The sequence below is a fragment of the Ovis aries genome, chromosome 3 (assembly GCF_016772045.2).
Source record: "Ovis aries strain OAR_USU_Benz2616 breed Rambouillet chromosome 3, ARS-UI_Ramb_v3.0, whole genome shotgun sequence".
Lineage (NCBI taxonomy): Eukaryota > Metazoa > Chordata > Mammalia > Artiodactyla > Bovidae > Ovis > Ovis aries.
Genome location: NC_056056.1, coordinates 14,039,623 through 14,057,340, shown reverse-complemented (window position 1 = coordinate 14,057,340; position 17,718 = coordinate 14,039,623). Strand labels below are relative to the sequence as shown.

Genomic DNA, 17,718 nt, shown 5'->3' with positions numbered 1-17,718 from the left:
GAGTGGATAGCCATTCCTTTCTCCAGGGGATCTTTCATACCCAGGGATAGAACCTGGGTCTATTGACACTGCAGGCAGATTCTTTATCATCTGAGCCACCCAGAGAAAGCCCTCAAAGGCATGTCAGTTACATTTCTCAAAATCCACAAATTGTACCTGAAGTTAAAATCTGTGCATTTTGCTACATGTAAATTTTACCTCAAAAAGTAAAACATACCTGACCCCTTCTCTATACTCATAACTATATTCTGAAAGGTATTAATAGGAGACCCCATTCTGCGCCTGGAAGGTGCTTCTACTTTGCCTCGTAAATTCCTACTCGTTCTTGGGATTTGAGCTGAAAATCACTTACTCAGCAAAACCTCCTCTGAGTCCCAGGTAAGATCCAGCCCCTGGTAGAGGCTTCTTGCCTTTTTCTAGGTAGCACCTTTGGCGGCTAGTTCAGGGTTTTATTTGCGCGGTTCACTGACAGTCTCTAGCTTCCCTGCTGGACTGTGGGCTCCAGCTCACCTCAGTCCCCCCAGTGCCAGGTCCCCAGAAGATGCTCAATACAGAGGGACTGACTACATGAGTGAATGAACGAATGAGCCACTGCTAGGCGCTTCACAGACATGCCTTTGCAAGGTCACTATTATGATGTCCCATTTTACAGACACGAAAACTAACCATCAGAAACGTTGAGTAACTTCCCTAAGGTCACACAGCCAGAGAATTGTGGCTTGGAAATTCATACTCTGACTCCCAATTCTCTTAACCAAGTTGTGCCTCGCAAAAGGTTCTGAGTCTTCCCAACACCCTCGTGAAAGTAAGCTCCATGATCCAAAATCATGGGGCTCCCTGGGCTCCTTGGGGAAGATGGCTGTAAGGCTGGACCAAATGGCACATGGTATTTTTAGAGAAGCCAGCTCCCACTCGGCTAATCCACAGCTTTCCAGGGGCCTTGCTTCGTTCTCAGACATATTAGTTGTCTGCTCTGTCACTGTAGGCGGAAGCCTGGCCTGGAGTTCGTAAATATTGGATGATATGTAGACCCTGGGATCTGAGAGATCTTTTTGTGTTGGAAACTTGAGCTGAGCAAAGACGTTGCTTTTTTGTTTTGTTTCTAATCTTCTTCTAAGTCCATCAAAGCTTTTTTTTCACTCAGCTTCTCTTGACTCCAGACGTTCTACAAGTCCCTTGCTTGGTCTTGACAGGAGCTGATAAAAGAACAGTAACCCTTTTAATGTAAACAGAGGCCTGGTACTGACCGAGACACAGGGGATGAGGCCTGAGCCTGTATGAAGAGACAGACGTTTTCTAATCACTGACTCTGGGCCAGGGCCCTCCTAGGATGTACGTGCATGTGTGTGTGTGTGTGTGTCACAGTCAGTGGAAGGGTCCAGGACACGCAGGCTGAAGAGGCTGCGATCTAAAACCAGAGAAACCCGGGGCAGTCCCAGCCCCCAGCTTCACAAGCGTGTGATCTCCAGAGCGCCGCTGCTCCAAGTGTGGTCGGCAGACGGGTGCCGGGTCCAGGAACGGCATGTCCCTGGTCCCTGACAAGATAAGGAGCTCGGGCCAGAATGTAAATCACCCTCCTCATCAATCACATTGTTTAGTTCAGCTGGCAGTGCTTTGCGGCAAGACTTTCCATTTATAAAGGAAGCCGCACGCATTTACACGCTAGCTTGAGTCTCCTATCCAGGACTGGAGGCTTGACTGCAAGTTTCATAGCTCTGGGGTCTACAAGCCCCCACCCTCACTTTAACCACAGTCTTCTCAAAAAATGCAGATTATGGGATGGGGCCCAAGACCCTGCATTTTTGCCAAGCTTCCCAGTGGTACCCAGGCTGTTGGTCTCTGGAGCACGCACTCTGAACAGTGAGGACTGAGCACTTTTTACTCAACAAACACCCGTTTCCTTCCCTTAATTGGAGGCAGACTGTGATTAGAGCAATAACACACCCCCTAAAATACAATTAAGATCTCTTTCGGGAGAAAAAAGTATGGCTAAATCATTGAGGAATCATTATCAGTATCTCATTACTGATAAAACGAGAAATGGGGTTGACTGTGTTATCCTTGGTTTTCTTTTTGCTCGTCTACATTTTCGGATTTTCTATAGTACACACGTGTGCAATTAAAAAATATGCAACTGGAAAATCTAGAGAGTGGAAAAAGGTGATGCTGGGACAGCTGCTTCTAATCATGAAGACTTTGCTACTATTTGAAGTCATTGCTTTGAAAAATTAGAGTGCAAACTTTCTGCATACATGTTCTGCTTTGATAAAAAGTTTATATAAAGTATATGCACAAGGATAAAGGGGAATGGACATTACTGACTCCTGCATGGGTCACGTACACTATGCCAGTTCTCTGACCCTCACTACACGTCCCACTGTGCAGATGAGAAAACTGAGGCCCAGACAGATCAAGTAACTTGCCCTCAGGTCACATGCTGGTAAGCGGCAGGGCTAGGATTTGAACCCAGGCCTCAGGCTCTGCTGATTTTGTTCAGAAGCCGTGCTGGAATACAGACTGCAGCTCCACCCCAGGGTTCTTGGTTCTGAAGGTCTGAGAAGCTGCGCTTTGACCACATCCCCAGGTGGTGACGAGGCTCCTAGTTGGGACCCCGCTTTGAGAGCCCGTCCCTGCCTCACCCCTTCCCGCTGCCAGGCTCAGTCTGTTCTCTCTCCGCTCTGAAAGCCCATCTGCGAAAAGGGGCCTGATTGCAAAAGGGCCAGCCCCCGAAACGACAGAAGCTTGACATTGGGCTAAAAATGTCTGCCTTTTAAGACACTCTGATTGAAAGCAGACTTGAAGTCAGTTATTTTTAAAAGACTAATGATGGAGCTGGAAAAGCATGAACTTGTTCCAACTTCGCATTAAGTCCTCTCTTGGCTTCTGAGAAACCATACATCCCCGGTTTCTTCTAGCATCAAGGCTTGACCACTAAGGCGTGGGGGTGGAGTGGGGGGTGGAAACCAAGCTCTGTTGCCCTCTGCCAGGCCCTGCCCTTTTCTGTCTGTGCTGATGGAGTGTGGGCCTGAAAGGTTCTGGTAGGCCAAGCCATAAGGGCCCTGTGGACCAAGGTGGGACTTCGGATCTCATGCTGAGGAAGACGGGCGGCTACTGGGAAGTTTCCAGGTGACATGGTCTAGTGGGTGCTGTGTTGACAGCAAGTGGCAGGGGCACAGGAGAAAAAACTCGGGAAGATGCATTAGGGGGTTACTGTGCTGGTCCAGGCGAGGGCTGATAGCGACTTGGACCAGGCAGCAGTCGGGGGAGGGGGCGTGGTGAAAGGTGATGAGGTTCTGGATAGAATCTGGGGGTCGTGCCTATGTCTCTGAGGGGCCAGTGGGGTGGATGGGGGCATGAAGGCGAGTCAGGAGTCCTCACGAAGAGGGGGCTCTAACAGCAGGCTGAGGGGACTGGCCTTCCCCTTGAGGCCTGTGGTTTGCTAACATTTTATTTGTAAAATAACCTGGGGACCTTGCCGGAAATGCAGGTTCCTGTTCCTGTCCCCTGGGGGGCTGTCTGTTGGTGATGAGGCCCAGATACTGCGTGTTACTGCAGCGCTGGGGATCTGACGCTCAAGGGTGATCAGGAAGCTTCGGGATGAACATTCCCTCTTGGCTGTCTCTTGAAGGGCTCTCGAGGAGGCAGTGGAGTGAAGAAGTTGAGAGCATGGTCTTTTGAGAAACCTAGTGCTGGCCTAGCCCTGCCACGGGTGATCAAGAACCTCTAGGGGTGCAGAGAACAAGCTCTCTCCTCTGAAATCCCACTGACCACCTGTCTCCACCATGTTCATCTGCTTGGGCTGCCAAATATCATAACACAGCACCATAGTGGGGGTTGGCTCAGACAACAGACGTTTATTCTCTCAACAGTTTTAGGGGTGGAAAGTCTGAGATCAGAGTGCTAGCATGGTGTGGTTCTGGTGAGGGCTCTCTTCTTGGCTTGCAGACAGCCGCCTTCTCTCTGTACCTTCCCAAGGCAGAGAGAGAGAGCCAGCAACCTGGCATCTCTTCTTATAAGGACACCAGCCCTATTGGATCAGGGCCTCACCCTTATGACTTCATTTAACCTTAATTACCTCCTCAGGGGCCCCAACTCCAAAAACAGTGATACGAGGGGTTAGGGTTCCAACATATGATTGAAAGTGGGGGGTAGGGTGTGCTTTAGTCTATAGCACCCTGGTCTGTAGCTTGGTTCTGCTGAGGTGCACCCAGTACTTGCAGTCTCTCCTACCATTTACCAGGTCTTTGAAATTACTTGAGCTATTTAGGAGAAAATGTAGAAAACCCTGCCTCTCTCCCCTGCTCCTCCACCAGCCCTGCCGGATCACTCCTTACAGCTCTGATGCGGAGCTGGAAGCATCTCTTTGGTAACATTACTTCAGTGACCCATTGCAGTAAAAGGGATGAAGGGAAACAATAGCACTTCATATTCTTTGAGCCTTCATTATGTGCAAGCCCTGGGCGAAAGGGCTGCACTTGCATTATTTAACTGAACGAATCTCTCAGAAATCTCAGGGAGCAAGTGTTACCATCAATCTCGTTTATATTCAATAGACTTGTCAAAGTCATATAGCCGGTAAGGTGCCTGAGCCTAGGACTGTTCCTATAACTTTTTGACTCTGCTGAGGCTTTAAGAGCCGTCAAAGAGATGGCCAGGTTGGGGTGTTAATTCCAGTCACTTAGAAGGAAGAAACGACGCTGCCTCACAGTGAATGAGGGAGCCCACCTCCCACCACTCCCACTTCTGCTGGATATCAGCAAGAAGGTGCAGAACCGTCCCCCAGGTTTAACAAACAGGCTTTCCCCTCCTGCCCGCTGTGCCTAAAGATCGGCTGCTGAGTGTTTTTCTAAACTTCATTTGGGTTCATGGATCTCGCTAGAGAAAGCAGCCCTTGGAACCTTCCAGCATAGCCATCTGCGTGGCTCTCACCAAGACTGCCACTTGCATATTGGATGCAGCCCCTGACAGACCATGGCCTCATTCTGTCCATCAGCCTGGTGAGAGAGGGCCCACCGGCTCCTGGCCCCCAGCCTGCTCCTCTCCACGCCCAGGGAGGGGCTCTCGATCACTGGATTTAAGGACCGTGCTGGCGGCTGCGCCCTGATAATCTCATCATCTACTCTGGGGCTTAAGGATGGGAACAAGAATAATGCTGTCCGTGTGTAGAGCACCTGCCAGTTTACAAAGAATATCCGTTTTCTCATCTGGTTCTCTGAGTTGCTTTCGGAAGAGGACTTTATTACGAGGATTCCCCACTTACAGTTGAGACCCAGAAAGGCCAAGTGGCTTGTCTAGGTCCCCTTAAGTGGACGGGGCGGCATTTAAACCCTAGCTGACTTTCAAACCCACAGTTCTCTTTCTGACACCATGTTCTTTCTTAACATCTGACATTTATGTATTATTTTATAGTTTATAGAGCACATTTGCATATATGATATAATTAAATCCAAATCACTGTCGACAGCCAGAGATATTACCCCAGACTGAATATGAGATATATATATTTTTTCCCCTCAAATATACCTGTGCTTCCTTGCTAGTAATTCTATTTCAAAATATTGGTGTGCTGGGTTAGGACAGCTATTCGCTGATTCTTTCTCTCACCCCAACCTTTAAATCTCTTTCTCATTGCTCACCTGGAAGAGAGGTTTCTGTCTCATAGTGACTTTTTAAATGTGCAAGTATACAGGCTTTCTGTTTGGAATCGGTGGTGGGAAATAAAGCTGAGCGATCTTGACTAGAATTACTTTAGTGGTTCTTCTCTGTGCAGCTGAACGCTCCCCAGAAGAGCTATGTGAAGGCTGCACCGACTCCGAGGTGGTTAATCATGAGGATCTGTCTTCTCTCCGTTCTTGGGGTGGCTTGCAGTCTGCTCTGATCTGTAGCAGCAGTTGGTCCCCCTAAGCATTACCATAGTCCTTCCCCCAGGTCTGGAGATGGGGTCTCAAAGGGCTCCACTGCGGGAGATGAAAACTGGGCCTTTCCCGAGAGATGGCATCTGGCTCCATGGAGGAATGACGGACTGGGCTGGTCTGGTCCCCACTCTGCCGCGTGCTAGCTGTCTAGTCTTTCGGGAGCCAGTTCTCCTCTGGAGGACTTGGTTTCTATGTCTGTAAAGAGTGGCTTTTATCAAGCACTCCCTAGAAAAAGCCCAACACAGCACTTAAAAAATACCAGTCATCTTGCTGCTTTAATGCCTGCCCTTTCACCTCCCGCTGCCTGGAGCGCTATCTTTTATTGCACTAACCAACCGGCTAGTCTCCACACTAGGCTGTCCTGAGGCTGGGGAGCCTGCGTCCCCATCTCCGGCTGTCACAGAGCAGGCTTTCCGGAAGCATTTGTGGAATCAATGAGCCGGTTGACTGGGATTACAGGAGGAAAAATTATGCTGTGGGGTTAGAGGACCTGGATTCTCACTTGGTCTCTGCCCTCCACGTGTTGTGGCTTTGGGCCAATTACTCCCCCTCTCTGGGCCTCACGTCCCCCTTCTGTAAAATGGGCTGAGGATCGGGCCATTTCTCAGGATTCCAAAAGCGTTAGGAGGGATGGTGGCTTCTGAATGTTTGAAAAATAATAATTGGGCTTCTCTGCTGGGTCAGTGGTAAAGAACCTGCCTGCCAATGCAGGAGACACGGGTTCAATCCCTGATCCAGGAAGATCCCATATGCTGTGGAGCAACTAAGCCTGTGCGCCACAACTACCGAGCCTGGGCTTTAGAGCCTGGGAGCCGCAACTACGGAGCCTGCGTGCCTAGAGCCTGTGCTCCACAATGAGAGAAGGCACTGCAGTGAGAAGCCTGCGCACCGCAACTAGAGAGCAACACCCTGCTCTCCACAACCAGAGAAAAGCCCAGGCAGAAACGAAGACCCAGCACAGCCAAAAATAAAATAAATAAATAAAATTAAAAAAAAGAATATCTTTAAAAATTCTATTATAATAATTAAAATCTCAAACCACATGTATTGAAGATGTTCTGCTGCCCGGACTCACGCTGTGCATTTTCCCTGCACGTGTCCCTTCAATCTCACAACCACCCTGAGAGCCTGATCCTGCTGACATCCACACTGTGCCGCTGAGACGGCTGAACCCAGAGAGGCCCAGCCACTTGCCCAAGGTCACATTTCCTGTGCCCCAGTTCACGCTGTCCAGAGTGGTGGTACTGGGTCCCCCACTGCTGGTCTACACCATCTCATCCCAAACCAGATGGAAACTTCCTCAAGGCTCATCCTTTATGGGACAGAGGAGACAGCTATTCCCCTATAGCTGGGGAACAGAAGCCTCACGCACAGAGTTCTTGTATCTAAGCATTACAGCAGCAAGTCACCATCACCTTTGTCCTTGGCTAGATGGAAAAATTACTAAGTGTCAGGAGTGAACCATAAATAGACCTTGGAGAAAAATCATTACCCCCAGAAGCCCGCAGCACCCACATAACAAACATAAGCAAAGATGAAAGCAGTTATTCCATCATTTCATTAATCGCAGGTCACACCACTGGCGGGTGCGGAGTGGCCTGAAGGTCCTGCTCCAGCCCCAGCCAGGGTCACCCCTGATTCCATCATGAGGCGGATGCAAACTCCTGAGTCATCGTCTGGGGAGATGAGCTGCAGGGCTAGTCACCACTTCCTGCCACCTCCTTGATGCTCTTCCAGATGCTTCTTGTGGGATTAATGGCTCCCATGGACCTTCTGAGGCTCAACATTCATCCCTCAGCAGGGGCCACGAGCTCTGGCTTGGAAAGGACTTCAGAGATCACAGAATCCAGGCCCTTAGAGGACCACAGCACCACTCGGTGAGAAGTAATCAGAGTAGCTGGCACAGAGCACTTGCTTCATATGCATCGGGCACTGGGGTGAGCTCTTTATGGGGTGCCTCTACCTCACCCTCAAAACAAAATCTAGGGACTTCCCTGGCGGTCCAGTGGGTAAGACTCCACGCTGCCAATGCAGAGGGCATGGGTTCAATCCCTGGTCAGGGAACTAAAATCCCACATGCCGTGAAGTGCAGCCAAAAGATAAATAATAATAGTAACTTTAAAATAAAGAAACAAAAAACAGAGTTTTGTTTGAAAAACAAAAATAAAAAATTTAAAAAGCAAACCTCTTAAAAAAAATCCAGGTGGCAGGTGCATTTCTGATTTCCGTTTCAGCCTGTGGTTGCTCACCTGTGTTTAGTGATATAGGCAGATTTTGCTTTTGTCTGGGCTGTTTATCAGTTGGATGCTACAGCTCCTGGGGTGCAGGAGATAGAGACGTTCACCTGGAGCCCCACAGCCTGCAGGGGATGCGAGCCCAGCCCTGAATCTGCCCTCCTGACCCCAGGTCATGCAGAGAGGCAGGGAAGGGGCTGTGGGTCTCTGTCCAGCAGGAACAGCCTGGTTTCTGGTGCTATCTCTCTGGTTCCTGCCATTTCCCCGTGAGGTGCTGAGTCAAGGATGTGCACCCTGGCATTGCTGATGGTGGTCATCTATCCCTCACTTGGACACTTCCAGTGACTGTGGGGGGGAGTCTCATCACCTCCCTAGGAGGCCCTGTCTCGCTGTGTGCACTCTGCCACTGGGGTGAAATATGCAAAGGTTCTGTACTGGCTCTACTTTTCCAGAGAGCAAATCTAACTCTTCTTCCCCACCATGGCCTTGCTCTGAGAGGATCTGTGTAAGGCAGCAACCTTACAATTCAATTCTATAGACTTTTGCTGACCACCAATCAGGGGGATACAGAGCCAGGCAAGCCCTCATCCCTCATCTGAAGGAAGGGAGGGAGGGGAGGGAGGGGGTGGAACCAGGAGAAGGAAGGGTTAGAAGGCAAAGGAAGAAGCAGATGATGCCTGTGAGAGGCAGGAACATGGCAGAGCCTAAGGGAGGAGGGGGGCACATGGTCTGGAGTCAGTGCCCAGTGCCCCCAGATCGTCAAGGTCTCTCTTCTGAATTGTGCCCACTGGCCAGCAAACAGACCTGGTCTTGCGTTAAAAGGCTGCTTTGACATTGCATCCACAAGTCACCTTTTCATCTCTGCTCCACGCTCAACCAAATTTCCCAAAGGGATGCTGGTGCAGGCACCGTCTCCACAGCCTCCCCTCCGGAGCCTCAGGTGGCTGGTTCCCTACCTCGCCACCAAGATGCTGTCACCAAAAGACTGGCCACCTTCCCTCCCCCTCTTCTTAGCTTGCTCACTCTCTGCATTTGTCCACATGGAAGTGACAGGGACAGAGTAAAGGGACAAAGTAGGTGATTACATGGTTAATTCCCCTAGGGGGATTGTAAGTGGAAAAACTATGGGAGACCCCTGTAAGTTAAGGATTACTCAAGAAAGCAGGTTTGCTTAACCACAAAACCCAGCGGGCTGGCTTAGCCACAAAACGAGGTAACAGAAGCACGAGAGGTGCCCCCAAACAATCGAACAACAGTGGCACGGGGCCCACATCCTGCCTGGTGAGCTCAGAGAGTTAACAACCCCTAGGATGGAAAGGCACTCTCTGTATAGAGACCTGAGATAATGTTTACAGTCCTGGCTTGACCATGTAGAAACAGAACAACTCCCGTGCCCAGCCTGGAGAAGGAGCTGATGATGGAAGCACGGCATCTACTCAAGAATGAGAAAGAAAGTGGTCTTTTCCACCACCCACCTGCCCCCAGTTTTCCTTTGATTATGAAACTGTAGCTCAGTAAGTTCTCAGGGTATGGCACTCTCTCGCTAGCCCACCTGTAAGCCTCATAAGCATCCTACTGTAATAAATTACTTCCAATCCATCTCTTTGCCTCTCACTGAATTCTTTCTGTGCTGAGACATAAGGACTATGCTATCAGAGCTCTTCAGAGCAGTCCCCCCCAACCCCAGAAATGCCATCTAGTGGTTTCAGCAGCCCCTCCAACACTCTCTCCCTTGCTTTTCTTTGTCTGTCTCTGGGAACTCCGGGCTCAGGCTCTCCCAGGCTTCACTGGCTCTCCTGCGCATGGGGTCCTGCAGGGCTCTCCACCTGGGCTCAGCTCTTGTCTCTCCTGTCATTCATTCCCTAGGCTTTAAATATCCTCTGTGAAATCAATGTCATTGAATTGTTATTTCCAGGCCTCACTACTTTTTTTTTTTTTTTTTTGCCCACTGGGGTGTCTCATCAGCATCTCAGAGAGCCTGTTAGCAATGGATCTCCGCATCTTCTTTTCCTGACGTCAACCCCATTTAAATAAATTATCTTCACCCTCCTGGTTGCTCTAGCCAGAATTCTGAGAGCCATCGTTGAACCCTTCTCCCGCAGTCCCTGCCTCCCCCCGGCACCCCAAGTACTTTCCACCCGGCTCCCTACCTCCCTCATCCTCCCCACCCTCTGCCTGCAAGACCATCACTCTCCTGAACCCCTACCCAGCCTCCCAGCTGGCTGGTGTCCCAGCTTCTAACACCGCATCCAGAATGACCTTTCAGAAACATGAGTCAAGCTGTGTATTCCCCTGCTTTAAGATCTTCAACAACGTTCCGAACAAATCTACATCCTTAACGTGCTGTCAGCGCACGGTAAGATCCAGGTAGGATCCAGCTCTTGCCTCTTCAGCTGGGCTGCCCCGTGAGCTGGAGAACCCCCTGCTCTGATGAAACCCTCTTCCCCACCGCCTCTCCCTGGGGAGCACTTAGATCTCAGCTCCAATGTTACTTGTACTGACAGCTCTCCCTGACCCATCTCCTTATTAGGTCTTCTCTGCTATCCTCTTTAAAACTTACTTCCTGGAACTCATGGTAACATGTAATAAAGTGTTTATTTCTGTGTTTCTGTGCTTAATGTCCATCTGTCTTTGCTACCATGCTGTCAGGGGTGCGGGGCCTGGGTGGGGGGATGTCTGTCCTACTGGTCACTTTGCACCTACCATCACCAGCTGTGCCTGGCAAGGGCGCTCCCAGACCATTAGTTGACTAACTGAACGAAATCAGTATAACAATGTGGAAGCAACAGATGAATGGATAAAGAAGACACACACACACACACACACACACACACACACACAGAGAATATTACTCAGCCACAAAAAAGAATGAAATTTTGCCATTTGCAGCAACATGAATGGGCTTGGAGGGCATTATGCTAAGTGAGATAAGTCAGACAGAAAAAGACAAATACTGCAGGATATCACTTATGTGAGGAATGCAAAAAATACAACAAACTAGTAAATATAACAAAAAAGGAGCAGACTCACAGATACAGAGAATAAACTAGTGGTTACCAGGTGTGTGTGGGGAGGGCCAACATAAGGGTTGGGTGGGGAGACATACAAGCTATTAGGTGTAAGGTAGGATGGATTGTACACCATGGGGAATATAGCCAATATTTTGAAGTAACTGTAAATGAAAAGTAACCTTTAAAATTGCATAAGTTTTTTTTAATTAAAGTTTTTAAATTAAACAAATGAAAAATAAATCATTCTACTGCTCAAAAAAAGAAAGAAATCTGTAGGCGTAGGGCATGGTACACAGTAGGTGTTTGGTAAATGGCCGTCCTCTCCTCCCTTCCTGCTGCTTGGGTCACTGATGCTATGAGCACACTTTTTTAAAAAAATAATTGTATTTAGTTAGTTATTGTTGGCTGTGCTGGGTCTTCATTGCGGTGCGCAGGCTTCTCATTGCGGTGACTTCTCTTGTTGTGGAGCACGGGCTCTAGAGCATGTGGGCATGAGTAGCTGTGGCACATGGGCTAAGTTTATGAGCACACTTTTAGCATCTATTTAGTGCAGAAGGAATCCAGGCTTTATGCCACACACATCTAAGGTCAATGGCAATAGGTGGCCTCTGCTGATTCACTTCGCTCTCAGAGCACATTTTCTGTGTACCCTGTCTGGCTCTTGGGTCAGTTCAGTGAGAAGACTTAGATGTTAAGGGGGCCCAGTCTGGCACTTGGAAGACACCCCACAAATCTGAGCTTCTTTCCTTATTATCTTTAGATGATGAAAGGGGCCAAGGCTGGCAGGGAAACAGTGGTCCTGGAGGGCAGAGGCTCAGAGTCTCCATCCCATGGTAGTTGCTCCTGATTTCCAGATAATAGGTGACCTGGGGGCCTTAGGTCACCCCTGGTGGGTGGTTCAGTGGTAAAGATTATGCCTGCCAATGCAGGGTATGCAGGTGCAATCCCTGGGTTGGGAAGATCCCCTGGAGAAGGAAACAGCAACCCACTGCAGTATTCCTGTCTGGGAAATCCCATGGACAGAGGAGCCTGGCGGGCTACAGCCCATGGGATTGCAAAGAGTTGAACATGACTGAGCGACTAAACAACAATAGGTCACCCTAACTCACCCACCAGATGCAGCCCTCTTCCCTAATCCCCAGGACCAAGGCCTGTCTGTCCTCAAGAAGAAGCCCCACCAAGGAGCTCCGAGGACCCGGCCTGTCACTTGGAGAGATGATGGGAGGCAGATCAGTGTCAAAAATAAGACAGAGAAGTGGGTTTCAACTTGACTTCTATTAAGAATGTCACTTTAGAGCACAAATGAGAGAGAAGAGAAATGCTCTTTTATGCAGGAGTTTATTTTTGTCACTTTGTCAGAGAGAAATCGCAGCCCCGAGGGCACCGAGCTACAGAGAATTACCCAAAACATTAACATGCAAATTGCCTTCTTTGGAGAAGGTAATTTTATTAGTGCACGAAAATATTTCTTTCACTGCACTCGAGCTCAGAACGGTGCCGTTTGGGGGCCAGTTGGGGCCATGGCAAATGGCGAATTAGGGAGAGCTGTGAACTTGGTTACAATTTTATTACTTCCCGGACCGGAGATTATGCCTAAGACAGGGTACCACACTGCAGCTGGCTACTGTGAGTGTACCCAGAATGAAGGTGAAAGTGAAAGTGTTAGTCACTCATTTGTGTCTGACTCTTCACGACCGCATGGGCTGTAGCCCACCAGGCTCCTCTGTCCGTGGGATTCTCCAGGCAAGAATACTGGAGAGGGTAGACATTTCCTTCTTCAGGGGATCTTCCCAACCCAGGGATCGAGCCTGGGTCTCTTGCATTGCAGGCGGATTCTTTACCATCTGAGCCCCCAGGGAAACACAAGTGTAGAGAACACGTATGTTCAAGGCCATACAGCATCCAAGGCAGGAGAAGCAGCAGACCAGAAGTCAATGTGTCCTGTGTCTCAAGTAACCAAGGGAGCAACAGGGGATCATTAGGGGGCTCGGACGTAGCCACTCTGAGAACAGGAAGCGGAGACATTCCATCCAAGCACTTGTTCATTCACTCACTCCTTCAGTAAGCTTTTGCTGTGCTAGGCCCTAGGCCCCCAGTATAAAGCGCGTAGGAAGCACGCATGAGCATCAGTATCCATGCAGGCAAATGTGGAGGGGACACAGACACACTAACACTTATGATCCAGCAAAGTCAGACCTGCAGGGGGGTGGTGTGCCAAGAACCCACAACACAGAAGGCAGTGTGACTGGCAGGGCGGGGGTCCTGGAAGCTTCACAAAGGAGGGTCATGCCCGGGGGCATTGCTCAGCCAGTCAAGTTAGGGAAGGTAGGCTGCAGGCCGGGAGGCAAGCAGGAGCAGAGCAGAGGCGCGGAAGGAAGCACTCTGGCCTGGCCACTGAGAAGTACCATGTGTGGCGTGTGAGGGGAGAGCGGGGATGGGGCGCTGGGGTGCTGGGGTTGCAAAAGATGGACAGGAGGTTGGCCAGGCCCATCCCAAAGGCTACAGAGCACAGATTTTACCCTGCAGGTGGCTAGCGTCCCTGCCGGGCCTGTTCAGAAGAGAGCCACGTTCCCTCGAGCCTTGAGGAGGGAGGGGTCCCCAGGCCCTGGAGTGCCAAAATGACAGAAGGTTGCGTGAGGCCGCGCTTATATAAGGCTTCCTCCTCCCTCCGCAGACGTGATCAGCGGGGAAGTGTGGGCAGAGACACCCACCTGCTACCAAGAAGAAAGCACCTCAGTCATGTAAGGTCTTGCAGAGCACTTTGGGAGCGCACCCTTCCTGGGAGGCTGCTAGCCCTCGCCCTGAGCTGATTGGCAGCTACATCACATGACCACAGTGGGCCCCCCGGGGAAGTGCTTCCACACCCCAGGAGCTGTCTTTTAGGAAAGCTGAAGGGAAAATGTGGCCGTTTCAAGCACACAAAGAGCTACTGTGGAGATCCTGCGTGAACACACTCCACCTCAGGGCTTCTCGAACTTGCCAGCTTTTTTTAGATTTGGGACCAGAAAGTTCTTTGTTGGGGGAGGGGGAGTGTCCTATGCATAACAGTGTTTAGAGCATCCCTGGCCTCCACCTACTAGATGCCAATACCATTTTCCCTCCTTCCTTCCCCAGTTGTGGCAAGCAAAGATGTCTCCAGGTGACAGGGGGTATCAGCTCCAACTGAGAACCACTGGTCTATCCAGACCTCAGAGAAGACTGATGGAGGTCAAGGAGGCCTGATGACTAGAAGTCTCCTAAGTCTTGCAGTGAGATGGACGTCACCCCAAGGCCATGGTGTCTGCCTTCTCCCCTCTCCCATGGGGCAAAGCGTGCAGCAGAACACAGGTTTTAGCACGTGACTATGCACTGACTATTTCAAAAAGAAGTGTGTCTACATTATTCCTAGAAAGATCCAGGACAAAGAGCAAGTGAAGGAGGGAGAAAGCCAATGGACAGCAGGGAGTTCAGAGTCTCAGCGTCCTTCACATGTAAAGCATGGAGGTTGAATAGTTGATCTCTAAGGCCTCTCTGGTTTTAAAGACTCTGATTCCGCACCAATAAGATGAGCACACATATTAGTGAATACTGAAGTTGGCTCCACGTGACAGATGATGAACTCTGGGCTGGATAAGGTTTTATCTTGGGTTAATTTTCTTGTCTGGAGACAGAGAACTCACTAGATGACTCATGAAGTTCTTACTTCACTCTCAGGTTAAATGATCAAGCCCAAATTTCACCAGGAATTCCACGGAACACTTCTAAATGGGCCTGTATGGTAAACACTTCTAGAATGCTTGGCATTGGTACAGTTTCTTAAAGACCATTGGAGTGGAAGAAAGAATTTTGGCTCTACCACCCATCAGCTGGGTGACCCTGGGCACATTTCTTAACCTCTCTGAGCTTCATCTCTCTCTTCTTTGCAAAACAGGTTGGTGTGCAAAGTATAAAATGGTTAGAGAGGACTTCCAGATACAGCTCTGACACATAAAGAGCTTGGAAATCATCACTCCCATCCTTACAGCAAGAAAAAAGATGAGCAAGCCAGAAATGGATGGCTTTTCTTACATCTGTCAGAGAAATGAGGTCACAGGGAAAACTGCCAAACTGAAAATTGGACAGACAAGCGAACATGGAGAATCACAGCTGAGATCAGCTTGCTGGGAGAAGTTGCTAGAGCCATTAACTGATAGGAACATTTAATTGGTAACTGAAGAACTGCTGGATGGACTAGACTGAGAGCTAGAAATTCTTGGACGCTCAGTCTTAGGGTACCCCTGACATCCAGAACCTAACCAGGTTCTTAAGGTGTCTATAAGAGAAAAATCTCTCATGCTTCACGCAGGGGTGAGGACAAAGTAATCATTTTGACATATGCCCAGAGTGTTCTCCATAACAAAAACCTGAGGCTTACCTGACCCGAGGGAAGGGCAATTAGACAACTCAGGCCTCTCCAGCCTTCCTGTCTCACAAAAGGGGAGGGGGAAAAAAAAGGCTTTTTTTTTTTTTTTTTTTTTTAACATCACAGTTCAAGGACTCAAGCCTAGTAAGAAACTGAGATTTAAACAGGTTATCAAATGCTCTCTCTCCCCAACATCTTAACACCACATCAGTGGGGCTCCAATATAACAATGGATACAACTAAGAGCTGCAAGACGACTTAAGAAGGAGTTTTTAGGGAAACCCAAAGACAACTGGAAGTAGAAAATAAAACCAAGGAAACTGAAGCCTCCGGCACCTACAGCTGCAGCAAACATTACTTACAGTCCAGCTCCCAGCCAAGTTAATATAAAACCTCGCACTTACAGCCTGACTCTCGGTTCTTAGTACCTGATATATCACATCCAGCTTTCAACCCCAAATTACAAGATCTGCTAAAAGATGAGGGAAAAAAAAAGTGGTCTGAAGAGAAAAAGTAAGCATCAAAACCAGATTCAGATATGACACAGAATTGGAATTATTCAATGGAGAATAGAAAATAATGATGATTAGTATGTTAAGGACTCTGATGGAAAAAGTACATTCCATAACAGATGGATAAGGTAAGAAGAGAGATGAATACTTTAAGAAAGAATCAAAAGGAAATGCTAGAAATTAAAAACATCATAATAGAGATGAAGCCCTCAGTGGACTCAGAAATAGATTAGACATGGCTAAGGAAAGATCAGTGAGCCTGAAGATATGTCAATAGAAATGTCACAAACTGAAATGCAGAGAACAAAAGAATGGGCAAAAAAAAAAGCGGAATGTCCAGGAAAGATGTCTTTGGACAACCTAGAAGAAATGGATAAATTCACAAAAACAACCTACCAATACTTAGTCAAGATGAGATAATCTGAACAGGCCAATTAAGTAAGAAAATTGAATCAGTAAAAAACCTCCCAACAAACAAAAGTGCAGGACCAGATGGCTTCACTGGTGAACTCGACCAAACACTCAAAGAATTAATACCAGTCCTTCTCAAACCCTTTAAAAAAATAGAAGATGAGGGAATTCTTCCAAACTCATTTTATGAGGTAAGCATTGCCTTGATACCAAAATCAGACAATGATGCCACAAGGAAAAAAAAAGTATAGATCAGTATGCTTGAAGAACATAGATGCAAAAATCCACAACAAATTATTATCAAACTAAATTCAACAATACATTAGAAGGATCCTACACCATGATTAAATGGGATCTATTCTAGGTATACAAGGATGCTTTCTTCTAGCTACACAAGGATGGTTCATCAACTACAAATCAGGCAGTGTGATATAGAGTAAGTCCCCTACATATGAACCTTCAAGTTGCAAGCTTTCAAAGATGTGAACTTGCATTCCCTCATCATCTGACATGAGTGAAACTGTAGCTTGCCCTCCGTCTCCTTGCTGGCGACCCTTCAGCTCTGCCATCTCCCACCTCTTCGTCCTCTTCCAATCAGTAACTCTTCTTGCCTGTTCACTTGACGCAACTCCTGTATACCAGCTGTCGTACTGTACTACTATACTTTTTAAGGTACTGTGCTGTAAGGTTAAAAATGCTTTCTTTATTTTCTTGCATTTATTTTGTATGTATTATTTGTGTGAAGAATATTATAAACCTATTACAGTACAGTACTATAGAGCTGCCTGGGTTAGTTGGGTACCTAGGCTAACTTTGTTGGACTTACAAAAAAACTGAACTTATGAACACATTCTTGGAACAGAACTCATTCATATGTAGGGGACTTACTGTACCACATTAATAAAATGGAGGATTAAAAGCATATGACCACCTCAATAGATGCAGAAAAAGCATTTGACAAAGTTCAACATCCATTTTTGATAAAAATTCTCAGCAAATCAGGTACAGAGGGAAGGTATCCAGCATAATAAAGGTCATATATGACAAACCCTCAGCTAATACCATGCTCAATGGTGAGAAGCTTAAAGTTCTTCCTCTAAGACCAGGAGCAAGACAAAGATGTCCACTCTTATCAGTTTAATTTAATATAATAGGAGCATAATAGGAATTGTCCTATTCAGAGAAATTAGGCAAGAAAAAGAAATAAAAGGAATCAAAATTGGAAAGGAAAAAGCAAAACTGTCACTATTTGCA

General features: G+C 48.0%; 1 protein-coding gene across 1 annotated transcript in view; it reads right to left on the bottom strand.

The window, feature by feature from the left end:
* Window positions 1-17,718, bottom strand: part of TTLL11 (tubulin tyrosine ligase like 11) — a 275,037-nt gene that overhangs the window by 8,052 nt on the left and 249,267 nt on the right. The gene's annotated exons all lie outside the window — the stretch shown is intronic.